The sequence below is a fragment of the Tachyglossus aculeatus genome, chromosome 21 (assembly GCF_015852505.1).
Source record: "Tachyglossus aculeatus isolate mTacAcu1 chromosome 21, mTacAcu1.pri, whole genome shotgun sequence".
NCBI lineage: Eukaryota > Metazoa > Chordata > Mammalia > Monotremata > Tachyglossidae > Tachyglossus > Tachyglossus aculeatus.
In genome coordinates, this window is record NC_052086.1 from 36,077,616 (window position 1) to 36,094,651 (window position 17,036).

Here is a 17,036-nt window from a genome sequence, read left to right on the forward strand (position 1 = left end):
ATAATGTGTATGTCTATAATTCTATTTATTTATATTGATGCCTGTGTAGTTGTTTTGATGCCTGTCTCCCCCCCCCTTCTACACCGTTGTTGGGTAGGGATTGTCTCTAGCTGTCGCTGAATTGTGCTTTCCAAGCACTTCGTACAATGCTCTGCAGGCATAAGCGCTTAATAAATATGATTGAATGAATGAATTTATTGAATGCTTACTGTGTGCAGAGCACTGTATTAAGCACTTGGGAGAGTACAATATAACAATATAACAGACACATTTCCTGCCCACAGTGATCTTACAGTCTAGAGGGGGAGGTAGATATTTGTATAAATGAATAAAATTACAGATATGGGAATAAGTGTTGTGGGGCTGGGAAGGGGGATGAATAAAGGTAGCTAATCAGGGTGAGACAGAAGGGAAGAGGAAAGGAAGGTGTAGTCAGGGAGGCATCTTGGAGGAGATGTGCCTTCAGTAAGGCTTTGAAGGAAAGGAGAGTAATTGTCTGTTGGACATGAGGAGGGAGAGTGGTCCAGGCCAGAAGCAGGACGTGGGCGAGAGGTTGGTAGCGAGATAGAGGAGATTGAGGTACAGTGAGTGGGTTGGCATTAATAATAATAATCATAATAATGGCATTTATTAAGTCATTCATTCATTCATTGTCACATTTATTGAGCGCTTACTGTGTGCAGAGCACTGTACTAAGCGCTTGAGAAGTACAGGTTGGCAATATATAGAGATGGTCCCTACCCAACAGCGTGCTGACAGTCTAGAAGGGGGAGACAGACAACAAAACAAAACATGTGGACAGGTGTCAAGTCATCAGAATACATAGAAGTAAAGCTATCAGTTAAGTGCTTACTATGTGCAAAGCACTGTTCTAAGCGCTGAGGAGGTTACAAGGTGATCAGGTTGTCCCATGGGGTGCTCACAGTCTTAATCCCCATTTTACAGATGAGGTAACTGAGGCCGAGAGAGGTGAAGCGACTTGCCCAAAGTCACACAGCTGATAATTGGCGGAGGCTGGATTTGAACCCGTGACCTCTGACTCCAAAGCCCGTGCTCTTTCCACTGTGCCACGTAAGCGAGTGGGCTGGGCTGTGCCTGGCATCTTTGTGTGTGGGAGGGGGTGGGGGATGGAGACAGGGTGTGGGGGCCTAGCTTGGGCCCTGGTGTCTCTCCCGGATCTTCCCAACCCCCTAACAGGGGAACAGGTGATTGTTTTCCTCTGCATTGTTCTCTTGCTGCAGAAGAGCAGCTCTGCGCATGCAAAGGGACACATTGCCCCCTTCCGTTCCTCAATGGAATAGCTGACTACCCTCCATGGGGAAAAGGCCACAGATTCTTTATCAATCAATCGGGTTTCACTGAGCACTTACTGTGTGCGGAGCGCTGTACTATCATCAATCGTATTTATTGAGCGCTTACTGTGTGCAGAGCACTGTACTAAGCGCTTGGGAAGTACAAGTTGGCAACATATAGAGACAGTCCCTACCCAACAGTGGGCTCACAGTCTAAAAGGGGGAGACAGAGAACAAAACCAAACATACTAACAAAATAAAATAAACAGAATAGATATGTACAAGTAAAATAAATAGAGTAACAAATATGTACAAACATATATACATATATACAGGTGCTGTGGGGAAGGGAAGGAGGTAAGATGGGGGATGGAGAGGGGGACGAGGGAGAGAGGAAGGAAGGGGCTCAGTCTGGGAAGGCCTCCTGGAGGAGGTGAGCTCTCAGTAGGGCCTTGAAGGGAGGAAGAGAGCTAGCTTGGCAGATGGGCAGAGGGAGGGCATTCCAGGCCCAGGGGATGACGTGGGCCGGGGGTCGATGGCGGGACAGGCCAGAACGAGGTACGGTGAGGAGATTAGCGGCAGAGGAACGGAGGGTGCGGGCTGGGCTGTAGAAGGAGAGAAGGGAGGTGAGGTAGGAGGGGGCGAGGCTCTAAACTCTTGGGAGAGTATAGTCTAACAGAGGTCATTCATTCATTCAACCGTATTTATTGAGCACTTACTGTGTGCAGAGCACTGTACTAAGCGCTTGGGAAGTACAGGTTGGCAACATATAGAGACGGTCCCTACCCAACAACGGGCTCACAGTCTAGAAGACGGGCTTAGAGTTGGTAGACATCTTCCCTGCCCACCACCAGACAGGTTCTTCAAAGATCCTAGACAAACAGCGTGGCTCAGTGGAAAGAGCACGGGCTTTGGAGTCAGAGGTCATGGGTTCAAATCCTGGCTCCGCCACTTGTCAGCCGTGTGACTTTGGGCAAGGCAACTTCTCTGGGCCTCAGTTACCTCATCTGTAAAATGGAGATGAAGACTGTGAGCCCCACGTGGGACTACCTGATCACCTTGTAACCTCTCAAGTGCTTAGAACAGTGCTTTGCACATAGTAAGCACTTAACAAATGCCATCATTATTATTTATTATTATTATTTTCCTCCTCCTTGCCCCGGTCATTAAGACCCGGTGCCCACGAGAGCTGACTCGCTAGCCAACTGTTGATACTCCAGCTTTTCATCAATTAATCCATGGTGTTTATTGAATGCTTACTGTGTGGAGAGCACTGTACTAAGAGCTCGGAAGAATACAATCGAAATGGTAGACATGATCCCTGCTCTCGAGTTTACAGTAAGCCCACATATAAAGAGTCAAAATAGAGAGATTGTGTTCTTGCAGATAGCATTGTTTCTTCAAGGGATAGCTTTCTGCTCCTCTGGGCATCCTGATTGTCCCTGGAGTCTGCCCTCTTAAGAGCTGCTGCCCAGGGAGGCTGCCAGCTTAGTGTTCCTCTAAACAGCCCCACCTGGCAATGGCTTGGACTTTCTGGACTCTGGAAAGGGCCCAAGATACCCAAGGAGAGGGAACAGGCAACGTTTGAATGGGGCTTCTCATGTTTCCTGTGGAGGCTCAGAAGGGGGGCCAATGGTTTTGTGGCCATACAAATGTTCATTCTATCTGAGGCAGAACGGAGGGAGGGAGAGAGAGAAATAAATTTTTCGTATTAATGTTCATTCAATTCATTCAGTTGTACTTATTGAGTGCTTACTGTGTGCAGAGCACTGTACTAAGACTTTGAGAGAGTACAGTCTAACAATAAACAGACACATTCCCTGCCCACGATGTGCTTACAGTCATTCATTAATTCATTCAATCATATTTATTCATTAAATAAATGAATGAATTCAGTCTAAAGGGGGAAAGCCTGTCTCCGCCTTAGGGATGAGGTAACTGAGTTAAGTGACTTACCCAAGGTCATCCAGAAGACAAGTGGCAGAGCTGATATTAGAACCCAGGTCCTTCTGGCTCCTGGGCTCATGCTCTCTACATTAGGCCACACTTTTCTAGAGCTTTTGTATAAACTCATTATGGGCAGGGAACATGTCAGTTGCTTCTGTGATACTATACTCTCCTAAATGCTTAATACAGAGCTCTGCACACAGTAAGCACTCAATAAATACCATTGATCGAATCAAGACAAAGAGAAAAAGAGAGACGGGCAGGAGGAAAGAAAGAAGGAGGAGAGAGGGAAAGGGAGCAAATAAGAGAGAGAAAGGAACAAAGAAAAAAAGAAAAAGAAATAAAGAAAGAGAGAAAGGGAGAGAGGGAATTTCAGACTCTAAGGCAAAGGAGAACGTGGTCACTATCCCCTTCCTTTCTCTTCTGGTGTCTTTTTACCTTCTCTGAAGTGTTTGAAAAGTGGCCCCAGAAAGGGGACAACCCAAGAAAGACACTAGATGTGAAGATGCTAAGTGTGGATGTTCACACAAAGCGACACACATGACATCAGAGGTATTATGCAGGTCACACAGCATTAATGTGATGATGCCTTGGCCACTGTTTTGTGGAACCAAGCTGACTTTGGGTCATCCTAAAGAGTTTATCTAGGGGGAATCCATCTATCAGTCAGTGTTTCTTTTTGGTTATTTTTATGGTATTTGTTAAGTGTTTACTATGTTCCAGGTACCATACTAAGTGCTGGGGTAGAGACAAGATAATCTAGTAGGACACAGTCCATGTCCCGAGTGGAGCTCACAGTCTTAATCCCCAATTTATGGATGAGGTAACAGAGGCCCAGAGAAGTGATGCAACTTGCCCAGGGTCGCACAGTAGATAAGTGGCGGAGCCGGGATTAGTACTCCTTCTGGGAGTCCTTCTGACTCCCAGACCTGTTCTCTATCCACTAGGCAACACTGTTCCAGTACTTTTGTTTTCTCCACCAAGGTCAGTGTCAAGTCTGGCACATTGCTGAGCCCCTGAACTCGGAGGGAGGTGTTGTCCCTCACACCCCGGCAAACCCAAAAAAACCCTGACCCTCAAAGCATCGGATACTGTATAAGAACCAGATGGGTCAGCTGAAAACCAGAACTGTCTGCTGGGAGGCTAAGTGTTGGGCTGACCTAGAAATAATACCAGTTTGAAGTCTTTGGAAATGTGTGGGCCTAAGAAACTGTGAAAGAAGGAGAAGGGTGGGGGGGCAGAAAGGGAGAAGGCAGGGCAGACAAGAAAAAGAGTAAGTGGAGAAAATGAAAAGGAGGGGTAAAAAGAATGAGGAGTAGGGTAAAATGGGGAAAAAAGGGGAAGAAAATGAGTAGGGAAGAGTACTTACTGTAACAGTAGTAGTAGCAGTACTAAGCTCCTTGTGGCCTAGTAGAAGAGAGTCAGAGGACCTGGGTTCTAATCCTGGCTCTGCCAATTGCTAGCTCTGTGACCTTGGGCAAGTCACTTAACTTCTCTGTGCCTCAGTTTCCTCACCTGTAAAATGGAGATTAATACCCATTCTCCCTTCCACTTAAGACTGTGATCCTCACGCAAGATGGGGACTGCATCCATCCTAATTGATTTGAACCTACTCCAGCACTTAGAACAGTGTTTGACGCATAGTTATCACTTAACTAGTACCAACAAACAAACAGGGATTGTGTCTACCAATTCCACTGTACTGCGCTCTCCCAAGTGCTTAGTACAGTGCTCTGCTCAATAAATAGCATTGCTTGTTTGACACTCGGTAGCATTTATGGAGCACTCACTGGGATCAATGTACTAAGCACATGAGAATACCAAACAAGTGCTCAAAGGAACTTACACTGCCATGGGGCAGCATGGCATAGTGGATACAGCATGGGCCTGGAAGTCAGAAGGCCATGAATTCAAATCCTGGCTCCACCACTTGTCTGCTGTGTGACCTTGGACAAGTCACTTCTCTGGGCCTCAGTTACTTCATCTGTAAAATGGGGATGGAGATTGTGAATACCACTTGGGACAGGGATTGTGTCCAGCCAATTTGCTTGTATCCATCCCAGTGCTTAGTACAGTGCCTGGCACATAGTAAGTGCTTAACAAATACCACAACTATTATTATTATTATCATTATGGGGGAGACAGACATCAGAAAAAAACATTTACAGAATAATAAAAATAAATACTTGAAAGTCCATTTGAATAAACGTTCTAACATATATCCTCAGAACATCAGTGCTAGCAATAACAGTGATAAGAAGTGGAATAATTAAATGTTTACTATGTGAAAAGCCCTGCACTACATGCTGGGGTAGATAGAAGATAATAATGCCATCCCTAGTCTCTGTCCCACATAGTTCACAGTTTAACGGGAAAGGAGAACAGCACTGTGGGCTCTGCTGTGCACACAGTAAGCACTTAATAAATACTATTACTACTACTAACCCCCCTAGACTGTAAGCCCATTGTTGGGTTGGGACCATCTCTATATATTGCCAACTTGTACTTCCCAAGCACTTTGTACACAGTACATACAGTAAGCGCTCAATAAATATGACTGAATGAATGAAAGAGTGAAACAGAAGCAGAGATAAATAGAGAAGCAGCATGGCTCAGTGGAAAGAGCACAAGCTTTGGAGTCAGAAGTCATGGGTTCAAATCCCAGCTCCGCCAATTGCCAGCTGTGTGACTTTGGGCAAGTCATTTAATCTTTGTTCCTCAGTTATCTCATCTGTAAAATGGGACTTAAGACTGTGAGCCCCCTATGGGACAACCTGATCACCTCGTAATCTCCCCGTGCTTTGCACATAGTAAGTGCTTAATAAATGCTATCATTATTATTATTATTACAAATTAAATGACTGGCCCAAAGTCACACAGCTGGCTAGAGATACCTGACGGATTTGTAGGATCTGGGATGCTGGGAATGACTTAGGGAAGGGAAGTTGGAGGAGGCAAGCTTTCAGATGGTCTTTGAAGATGAATTTGGGGGAGGGAAAGAGTTCTAAGCCAGGGGAAGAGTGGCAGGAGAGTCGAGAGGAAGGTGTGCTTAGAGGGAAAGCTGGGGAGGAACTGAGAGCGGGTGAAGTATAGCATAGACAGAGAGCAGATGAGTGAGGTGCAGGGTATTGAAGCCCGGCCATTGTGACCCCACCATGATCTGGTCATCTGGACCACATTAGTACCCCCTCAGCCATCCAGGTGAGAGGCTGCCCGCTGGCAGTCCAGGGGATGGGTTTCCCACTGCCAGGGGTGATCGGGCTGCCTCAGTGTCTCCCCTGCCTGGACTATGGACGGAACTGTCCAGGGGGATGATTCCTGGGCCTCAGGCTCCTGTTATCACCCAGAGGGATGGGACCATAGGGGTCTCGGGATCAGACACACATGGGTTCTTTCCCCTTCTTCCCTCTCCACTCCATAAAACCCCTCCTGTACACATCTCTGTGGTTTTTGGGACACTCTCAGAGAGCTTAAAGCATAAGGTGGGACACATTCGGAAATTCTAGGAGAGTCCTGCCAACATCGGGCTATATCGTCAGGGTAAATCCGTGTGCTCTGTATTAGCTTTGTGCCTCTCAGAGAGGCTTTCCGTCGCCTTTGAACCCAATAGGCCCAAACAGCTTCCTCACAAAGCCTCTGGTTAAGAAGCAGAATTGCTGAATTTCACCCAGGGCCGCACTCTCCAATACATTCCCCTTTTGCTTTGGGTTTCATCGAAACCATGTCACGTGAGGAGACATTTTTCTCCTCATTTTAGCCATCTCTCTCCTGAGCTCAGAAATCTCTAGTACCTGAGACACCCGGAGAGCAAGTCTTTTGTGACTGAGTTAATTTCTGTGAAATTCCTTTTAAACTCAGAAGCTTTATGGAGATGCATAGAAAATCTAGAGCACCCTGCAGGGAGAAGATTAACATTTTCACTTGGGTCATCCTGGTCTCTTCATTCTCCCTGAATTCACCCCTCCCTTGTCCTCCACAACCCTTTCTGCTCACAACTTCATCAAATCCCTCAGAGATCCTGATAGCCAATTAGGATATCCACCACTTCCTGCTTATGCTGCCACTTCCTGCTTTGTGCTCCACCACGGTGCTGACTCAACACACAATTACACAATAGCCTTCTCATTAGGAAGCTCAAAAAGGTAGGAATCAGAAGAGCTGGATCTCCAGGCTGATGGGGAGGAGAAGTGGCAGGGGAAGCAGGGGGTGGATGAGCAGATGCAGGAACCTCGAGTTGCCAGGAAATCCAACATCCTCATGTTCCTTGTGGGACTCCCCCTCCTCCCTCCCTCACCTCTGCCTCTGGCCATAGGATGAAGGAAGCACCACCCACGTGACACCATCCAGGCAGAACCAGAATCAGCATGGCCTAGTGGATAGAGCCCGGGCCTGGGAGCCAGAAGACTAGGTTCTCATCCTGGCTCTGGCACTTGTCTGTTGTGTGACCTTGGGCAAGCCACTTAACTTCTCTGTTCCTTAGTTCCTTCATCAGTAAATTGGGGATTAAGACTGTGAGCACCAGGTGGGACATCTACTGTGTCCAACCTGATTATCTTGAATCCACCCAAGCGCTGAGCAAATATCATTTTTTTTAAAATGCTAAACCGATCAGTCTGATGATGGTTAGATATACCAAGACTAGATCAGGGGGTCCAGGGATAACATCAGGGAAAGCAAAATTGGATCCAAAAAAGCAAACTTGATGTTCCTTGGGTTACCCGACTCTCCATGACCTGAAAGAGCTTCCATTCCTCTCGGTTGGAATGGTCATTTTTCCATGGGATGCCACATGAGCTGGGCAGGAAATCTTTCTTCTGGACCACCCAGATTATACCCTCCCACTTACTGTGGTAGCACTCCATGCCTACCTGGTGAGGATCAGTGGGGAATGATTATTCCCCATTTTACAGATGAGGAAACTGAGATCCAAAGAAGTTCATGGACTTGACTGTCATCCCAGAGTGAGCTAGGGGAGGATCCAGGACTCGAACCTAAACTCCATGACTAACAACATTGTGCTCGAGACTAAATTGCCTCATCATCAGATTGCAGGTCTTCCAGTTGGTGCCTCACCATTACCAGGTACAATCAATCAATGGTATTTATTGAGTGTTTACTGTGTGCAGAGCACTGTACTAAGTGCTTGGGAGAGTACAATATTACAGAGTTGGAAGACACATTCCCAGCTCACAATCAATCAGTGGTATTCACTGAGCACTTTCTATGTGCAGAGCACTTTACTGAGAACTTGAGAGAGTACAATACAACAGAATTAGTGGACATATTTCCTGCCCATAGCAAGTTTACAGTCTAGAGGATATCATTTTTGGCATCAGCTTGGGCTCTGCATAATTGCATTGCTTTAGAAAAGACCTTTCTTTCCCAGGGCAACAGATCAGGGTGATGATTATGATACTGGATCAATCTTATCTCTCAGTGCTGCTTGGGAGCTCAATTATTAGGATAAAAATGGGAAAAGATCAAGACTTCCTGAAAAAAAAAAAAACAGAAATTAAATGCCAACGTGCTAGAGAGAGCCCGATTGCTGGATTATTTATGTGTTAGTTCTGTGTGTGAGCCAAGATTTTAGTAAATTATGCAGTGTGTACTTTTTAAATATGCTGTGCAGGGACAGCCCCTGGAAGGTGGACTATTTTGAAGAGTGAATTTCAGACTGCAGCGAACTTGGGAAAAACAGAATGGTTTGAATTTATAATCCACAATAATTTCCTTTCCATGATATTTTGCATTCCAGGGGTGGAATAATGTCCTTCGTTCTCATTTGGTGCCCCATTAATAATGATATTAATATATGTTAAGTGCTTACTATGTGCCAAGCACTGAGGTAGAAACAAGATAATCAGGTCAAACACAGTCCCTGTCTCATACAGAGCTCACAGTTTAAGTGAGAGGGAGAACAGGTACTTAATCCCCATTTTACAGATGAAGGAATGGAGGCCCAAAGAAGTGAAGTGACTTACCTCAGGTCACACAGCAGACAGGCAAGTGGTAGATCTGGGATGAGAACCCAGGTTCTCTAACTCCCAGACTCACGCTCTTCCCACTAGGCCACACTGCTTCTCGCTTCTCTGCTACCACCCTCTGTAAAATGGGGATTTCTCCACCCAGACAGAGAGTGGACAGAGCCGCCGGGAGTGGAGTTTCCAGGGATTGGTGTTGTTCCATGTGACTCCACGAGTAATGGGGTTAGGAGAAGCCCCTTACCCCACCCTGGGAAAGGGCCAGAAAGGCAGCTCGCAGCTGGACCCTGGACAGATCCTTAGATGTTTTCAGTGTGGCCTAGTGGAAAGAGCATGGGCCTGGGTGTCGGAATCTGGCTTCTAATCACGACTCCACCACTTGACATCTGTATGGGCAACCACAGCCAGGGAGGCCCCAGCTTGGAGCTGGGCAAAGAGAAAAAACAGCATGGAAAGCAGTGTGACTTAGGCAATAGAGCCCGGGGCGTGGGAGTAAGAGGACCTGGGTTCTAATATTGCCTCCACCTCTTGTCTGCTGTATAACTTCGGGCAAGTCACTTCACTTCTCTGGGCCTCAATTACTTCATCTGTAAAATAGGGATTAAGACTGTGAACCCCATGTGGGACAGGGACTGTGTCCAAACTGATTAGCTTGTAGCAACTCCAGAGCTTAGAACAGTGCTTGACGCATAGTAAGAGCTGAACAAATGCCATCATTATTATTAAGTCCTCTGTGACTTAGTCCCTTCATCTACATAACAGAAATTCCAAACCTATTCTCCTTCCTACTTGGACTGTGAGCCCCATGTGGGACTGGATTATCTAGTATTTACCCCAGTGCTTAGTACAGTGTTTGGCATATAGTAAGTGCGCAAAATATACCACAATTATTATGAACAATAGGGTCAGCTCTGACCCTCCAATCCTCCTGGACTCACCCAAGGTCACACAGCAGGCACGTGACACAGACAGATTTAGAGCCCAGATCTTCTGGCCTCCATTCCATGCTCTTTCTACTTGATCATGCTGCCTCCTTAAATAACCTTAAGTATCCATTATCCACAGAAAGGACACGGATAATTGAATCCTTTCTTTAGCTTCAGCCTCCTTCCCTCCCTATCCTACTGTGAAGAGCAAATTTGCAGAGTTATAATAATGATGGCATTTATTAAGCGCTTACTATGTGCAAAGCACTGTTCTAAGCACTGGGGAGGTTACAAGGTGATCAGGTTGTCCCACGGGGTGCTCACAGTCTTAATCCCCATTTTACAAATGAGGTAACTGAGGCACAGAGAAGTTAAGTGGCTTGCCCAAGGTCACGCAGCTGACAATTGACGGAGCCGGGATTTGAACCCATGACCTCTGACTACAAAGCCCATGCTCTTTCCACTGATCCACGCTGCTTCTCTGAATAGAATTGCCCATTTTCTCCCCTTTCCTGTCCCTACCCAACCCTGGTGAAGGTGCAGATGGGGTCTTCGGATTATAAATACTTGTTAAATGCCTTTTTCCTTCAACCTTACACTGTGAGCCCCACAGGGAACAGTAACTGTGCCTAATTCGATGATCTCTTGTATCTGCTCCATTGCTTATTATGGTGCTTGGTACATAGTAAGCACTTAAATACCACAACTATTATCATTATTGTCAGAGCCAGGGATCTAGAAACTCTGACCAACTGGTCCATTCTTAAATAAAAAATTAAGTGATGGCATTTGTTAAGCTCTTATTATGTGCCAAGCGCTGTTCTAAGTACTGGGGTAGATTCAAGGTAATCGGGTTGTCCCACGTGGGGCTCACAGTTTTAATCCCTATTTTATATATGAGGTAACTGAGGCACAGAGAAGTTAAGTGACTTGCCCAGAGTCACACAGATGATAAGTGGCAGAGCTGGGATTAGAACCCACAGTCTCTGACTCTAAAGCCCAGACTCTTTCCACTAAACCACACTGCTTCTCTCTTAGATTGTGAGCCCTCTGAGGGACAAGGACCATGTCTAATTCTCACCTGTATATTCTCTCCCAGTGCTTAGTACAGTGTTCTGCACACAATGAGCACTTCATAAATATGATTACTACTACCATCAGCTGCCAGAAAAATCACTGCTCCACAACATCAGATGAAAGAACTATGGGAAACCTCCTTCCTGTTTGTGAGGTCCACCCCCATTCAGCCTTCTTCATTCATGCAGTCCTCCCTGGTTCCCAGGGCTGATTTTCTGCCCTACTCTCCATCCCCCTATCTCCTCCTTTCCCCTGTGCATGGGTAGATCTGTGCTTTCTTAGAGGCCTTCAAGGAGAGCCTGGTAGACCTGGAACCATTAACCCTGGGCCCGGTGCCGAGTGTCTCCTTGGTAAGGAAGGTGCTATGTGGGAGTGAAAACAGGCTGGAAATAACTGAGCATCCACGCCTCAAACATCCCACCCTCTTGCAAGCTCTCCAGGGTAGCAGGGGGATGGAGGTTATCCTGCCACTGGCAGTTTCCAGTGTCACCACTCCTCTTCCAGAACAAATAAACAGCTGGTCTGTGCTGGGAGTGGTTCTAGAATGGACATCCTTATTGTTGAGAGGTCCCCTTGGATGGGAACGACTGGATTGGATTGGATTGGATTGGATTCTCCCCCTCTAGACTGTAAACTCATTGTGGGGTGGGAATGTGTCTGTTAATTGTTGTAGTGTACTCTCCCAAATGTTTAGTACAGTGCTCTGTATACCATAAACTCTCAATAAATATGAATGACTGACTGACTGATTGATTGTACTGGTCAGTGCCTGGGGCCTGGGTGTCCACTCAGGAGAGCAGTGGGCAGGGCCATCTTCTTAGAGAGACTGGATGAAGAAAACCATCCTCTCCTCAAGCAGTAGAGTGATGTTTTAGGGCCTAATAATAAAAAACATAATTGGGGTGTTTATTAAGTGCTTGCTGTGTGCCAAGCATGTATTAAGCGCTGGGGTAGATAACAAGATAGGTCGCACAGTCCTTTTTCCATATGGGGCTCATAGCCTAAAAGGAAGGGCGAACAGGTATTTAATCCACATTTCACAGCTGAGCTATGTCAAATGATTTGTCTAAGGTCACACAGCAGGGAAATGTTGGAGCCCAGGCCCAACCTCTTTTCATACAAGAAAGCAGCCTCGCCTAGGGGAAAAAATACAGGACTGCAGGTCAGAGAACCTGGGTCATAATCTCAGCTCTGCCACTGGTCTCCTGTGTGACATTGGCCAAGTCACTTAATTTCCTTGTAGCTCAACTTCCTCATCTGTAAAATGGGGATTAAATAACCATTCTCCCTCCGCTATAGACTGTGAGACTGTGTGGTTGGGATGTGGATGGGAACAATTGGATTGGATTGGATTCTCCCCGTCTAGACTGTAAGCTCAATGTGGGGAGGGAATGTATCTGTTTATTGTTGTATTGTACTCTCCCAAGTACTTAGTACAGTGCTCTGGAGACTGTGTCCTCTCTGATTATCTTGTATCTGCCCTGGTGCTTAGTAACATTATTATTATCATCGTTGTTATTGGGCTTAGGCCAGTCTCCTGGCCGATGTCCACCCCATCCCTCCCAGGCACCCCTGAGTTGCAGAACGTTTAGCTGGTGATGATGATGATGATGGTGGTGGTGGTGGTATTTGTTAAGCACTTACTATGTGTTAAGCACTGTTCTACCTCTGGGGTAGATACAAGCTAATCAGGTTAGACACAGTCCCTATCCTACGTGGACCTCACAGTCTTTATCCCCATTTTACAGATAATAATAATAATGATGGCATTTATTAAGTGCTTTCTATGTGCAAAGACTGTTTGAAGCGCTGGGGAGGTTACAAGCTGATCAGGTGGTCCCACGTGGGGCTCACAGTCTTAATCCCCATTTTATAGATGAGGTAACTGAGGCAAAGAGAAGTTAAGTGACTTGCCCAAAGTCACACAGCTGACAAATGGTGGAGTTGGGATTAGAACCCACAACCTCTGACTCCCAAGCCCCGGTTCTATCCACTATGCCATGCCATTTCCCCATTGTGGCCTTGTTGACTCAACATGAGCCAGAGCTTCTCCTTGGCTGCATCAGAGAAAGAGACCTTAGTTAAAGCTGGAAGGGGTTGGGGGAGGCTGGGGGCCGAGCGGGGCAGAACGCCGCTGCTCCAAAATGAATAGGAAAGTCTCTGGCCCTGGTTTTTGTCAGACTCTACAGATGGAGCTTCAGAAAGCTCTATCTGCTAATATTAAACTGATGTTGCCATTTTTATTCTCTAAAGGAGGCTGGTTATGAGATTTAAAAAGACCCATATATCATACTGCCTCATTAGTTTTTCATTTGGGCTCAGCTGTCAGAAAGATGCCATATTAAACTGCTGCCTGGAGTCCTTCACAGTGGCCCAGAAATGATGTTTGATACCCCTTGTGTTTCACACAGTCCATATAAAAGATCTCATTGATTTGCTGTCCCTATTATTTTCCATCGGAGAACCCTACGCGGCCTAATAGCACCTCTCCAAAACCTGCAGGCCCATTTGTGGTTGCTATGGTGACAAAATGACCCATAATACTCTCTGACTACTTCAGTAAATGAAGGACATGACTGAGGCTTTGGAGAATAATAGAGAGTTTAGAGAAAGAAAAAAAAGGCACACTTGTACGCTAAAGGGAGGTGGGGAGGAAGGGAAATGATGAGAGAGATGTGACAGAGAAAGGATCTGGTTTGTAGCTCACAGGAGGTGCCTAGAACAGGGTTTGTCAGGAAGAAGAAGACCTCTCCCACCCAGAAGAGCCACTCTGGGACAATGGGAATGTAATATTAATCATAATTGTGCTGTTTGTTAAGCACTTGTTCTGTACCAAGAGCTTCACAAAGCGTGGGCCAGATACAAGTTAAATCAGGTCAGACACAGTCCCTGTCCCACATGGGGCTCATGGTCTAAGTATGAGGGAGAACAGGTTCTTAACCCCTACTTAACAGATGAGAAAACTGAGGCACCAAGCAGTGACTTTCATTCATTCATTCATTCAATCATATTTATTGAGTGCTTACTGTGTGCAGAACACTGTACTAAGCACTTGGAAAGTACAATTCAGCAATAGAGACAATCCTTGCCCTCACCAGGCTTACAGTCTAGAAGGGGGGAGACAAACATCAAAATAAGTAAATAGGCATCAATATAAATAAATAGGATTATAGATATGTACATATATACACAAGTGCTGTGGGATGGGAAGAGTGGGATAGAGCAAAGGGAGTGAGTTGGGGTGATGTGGAGGGGAGGGGGAGCTGAGGAAAAGGGGGGCTTAGTCTGGGAAGGCCTCTGGGAGGAGGTGAGCCTTCAATAGGGCTTTGAAGATGGAAAGTGGGATTATTTGGCAGATTTGAGGAGGGAGGGCCTTCCAGACCAAAGATAGGACATGGGCCAGGGGTCGATGGCAGAATAGGCAAGAATGAGGCAGAGTGAGAAGGTTAGCACCAGAAGAGTGGAGTGTGCGGGCTGGGATGTAAAGGACAGAAGGGAGGTGAAATAAGAGGGGGCAAGGTGACAGAGAGCTGTGAAGCCAATAGTGATGAGTTTTTGCTTGATATGGAGGTTGATAGGCAACCACTAGAGATTATTGAGGAGGAGATGACATGCCCAGAACATTTCTGGGCAGGATAGTCCAGGATAGTCCAGGATAGTCAGGGCAGCAGAGTGAAGTATGAAGTGGGGAGAGAAAGAAGGTTGGGAGGCCAAAAAGGAGGCTGATGCAGTAATCCAGTTGAGATAGGCTGAGTGGTTGTACTAACGTGGTAGCGATTTGGATTGAGAGGAAAAGGCGGGTATTGGCGATGCAGTGAAGGTGAGACCAGCAGGATTTGATGATGGATTGGATATGTGGGGTGAATGAGAGAGCGGAGTCAAGGATGACACCAAGGTTGGAGGGCTTGTGAGACGGGAAGGACGGTTGTGCCATCCACAGTGAGGGGTAAGTCAGGGAGAGGACAGGGTTTGGGAGGGAAGATAAGGACCTCTGTCTTGGACATGTTGAATTTTAGGTGGGGGAAGGACATCCAAGTTGAAATAATTGAAGACACTTGCCCAAGGTTAAACAGGGGGCAAGTGGCAGAGCCAGGATTGGGCCCATGCTGCTTTCGGTGTAGGTGCAGGTAAAAGGAGGAATAGCCCACACCTTCTGTTTCCCTTTTTCTCCCACCTGACAGCCAAAAGCTAGACCCTTCATATCCCACGAGTTTCATCAGGAAGACTAAAGTAAGGGGAAGTAGGGAGGAAGCTGGGCATGGAAAAGGTCAAAGGTCTGTAGACCAGTTCCTGGACTAATACTGGCTGTGCCAATTGCTCTGCCAATTGGTCTGGCCAATTGCTTGCTGGGTGACCTTGGGCAAGTCACTTAACTTCTCTATGCCTCAATTACCTCATCTACAAAATGGGAGTTAAGACTGCGGGCCCCAATGCGATTAACTTGTTATCTATCCCAGTACTTAGCAGCTTCTCAGGGAATTAACTCCAGTCAGTGGATTGTATTTGTTGAGTGCTTCCTGTGTGCAGAGCACTGTACTAAGCTCTTGGGAGAGTACTATATAACAGACATGTTCCCTGCCCATATCGAGCTAGGCACCACCTTCCTCAGGTTCCTGTGCTAAGGTCCAGCCAGGATCCCAGGAGCGGTGAACTGGATCCAGGGGATTATTCTGTGCCTCAGGAAGTTTCCCAGGATAGCAGTACATTGGACGTTGGATGAGGCAGTAGAAAAGGGGAGACGTTAAAGATTCCGACAGCCCCCTGTTTCTACTGTAACCCCTCAATTTCCAGTGTCTCCCTGATTTGGTAGGTGCGCTCTCTCTAAGAGTTTCCCATGCAGCCTGCTTTATATGAGATCTGGATGCATTCACACAATCAAGCTGAGCTGATCGCTCCATGAACCAGGCTTCAGGGCAAACGCAGAAGTTTTGGCTTTTGAGTGTCTTTTTTTCTTTTTTCTTTTTTCTTTCTTTATGATCTGATGGTTTTTGTTATACCCACCTCCAGCCAGGACCAAACGGTGTATGAGATTCTCCTCCGAGCAAACATGAAAATAATAACCTGAGAGTGAGAGAGCACGAAACCTTGGGGATTTCTAATGTAATAGCTCACAGATTGCAAGAAATTTCTTTTGCAGCTGTCCAAGTCACAGCATCAAGAACTGAGGTCTGAGCCCTGCCACATGGCTCCCATTCATTCCCCCTTCTAGATTGTGAGTACATTGTTGGGTAGCGACCATCTCTATATGTTGCCAACTTGGACTTCCCAAGCGCTTAGTACAGTGCTCTGCACACAGTAAGTGCTCAACAAAAACGATTGAATGAATCAATGAATGAATTCTGCTTCTTAGGTCAGTCGGTCAATCATATTTATTAAGAGCTTACCTTCTGCAGAGCACTTGGAAAAGTAGAATACAGCAGTAGACAAACACATTCCCTGCCCACAACGAGTTTAAAGTCTAGAGGGAGAGATAGGTATTAATATAAATAAATAAATTTCACATATGTGCATAAGCGCTGCGGACTGGGGGTTGGGGATGAATAAAGGGAGCAAGTCAGGGTGACATAGAAGGAAGAGGGAGAAGAGGAAAGGAGGGCTTAGTCAGGGAAGGCCTCTTGGAGGAGATGCCCCTTCAATAAGGCTTTGAAGTGTGGAGAGAGAAATTATCTTTCTGACATGAGGAGGGAGTGCTTTCCAGGCCAAAGGCAGGAGTTGGGTGAGAGGTCGGCAGTGAGATAGAAGAGATGGAGGTACAGTGAGAAGGTTAGCATTAGAGAAGTAGTGTGGCTCAGTGGAAAGAGCATGGGCTTGGG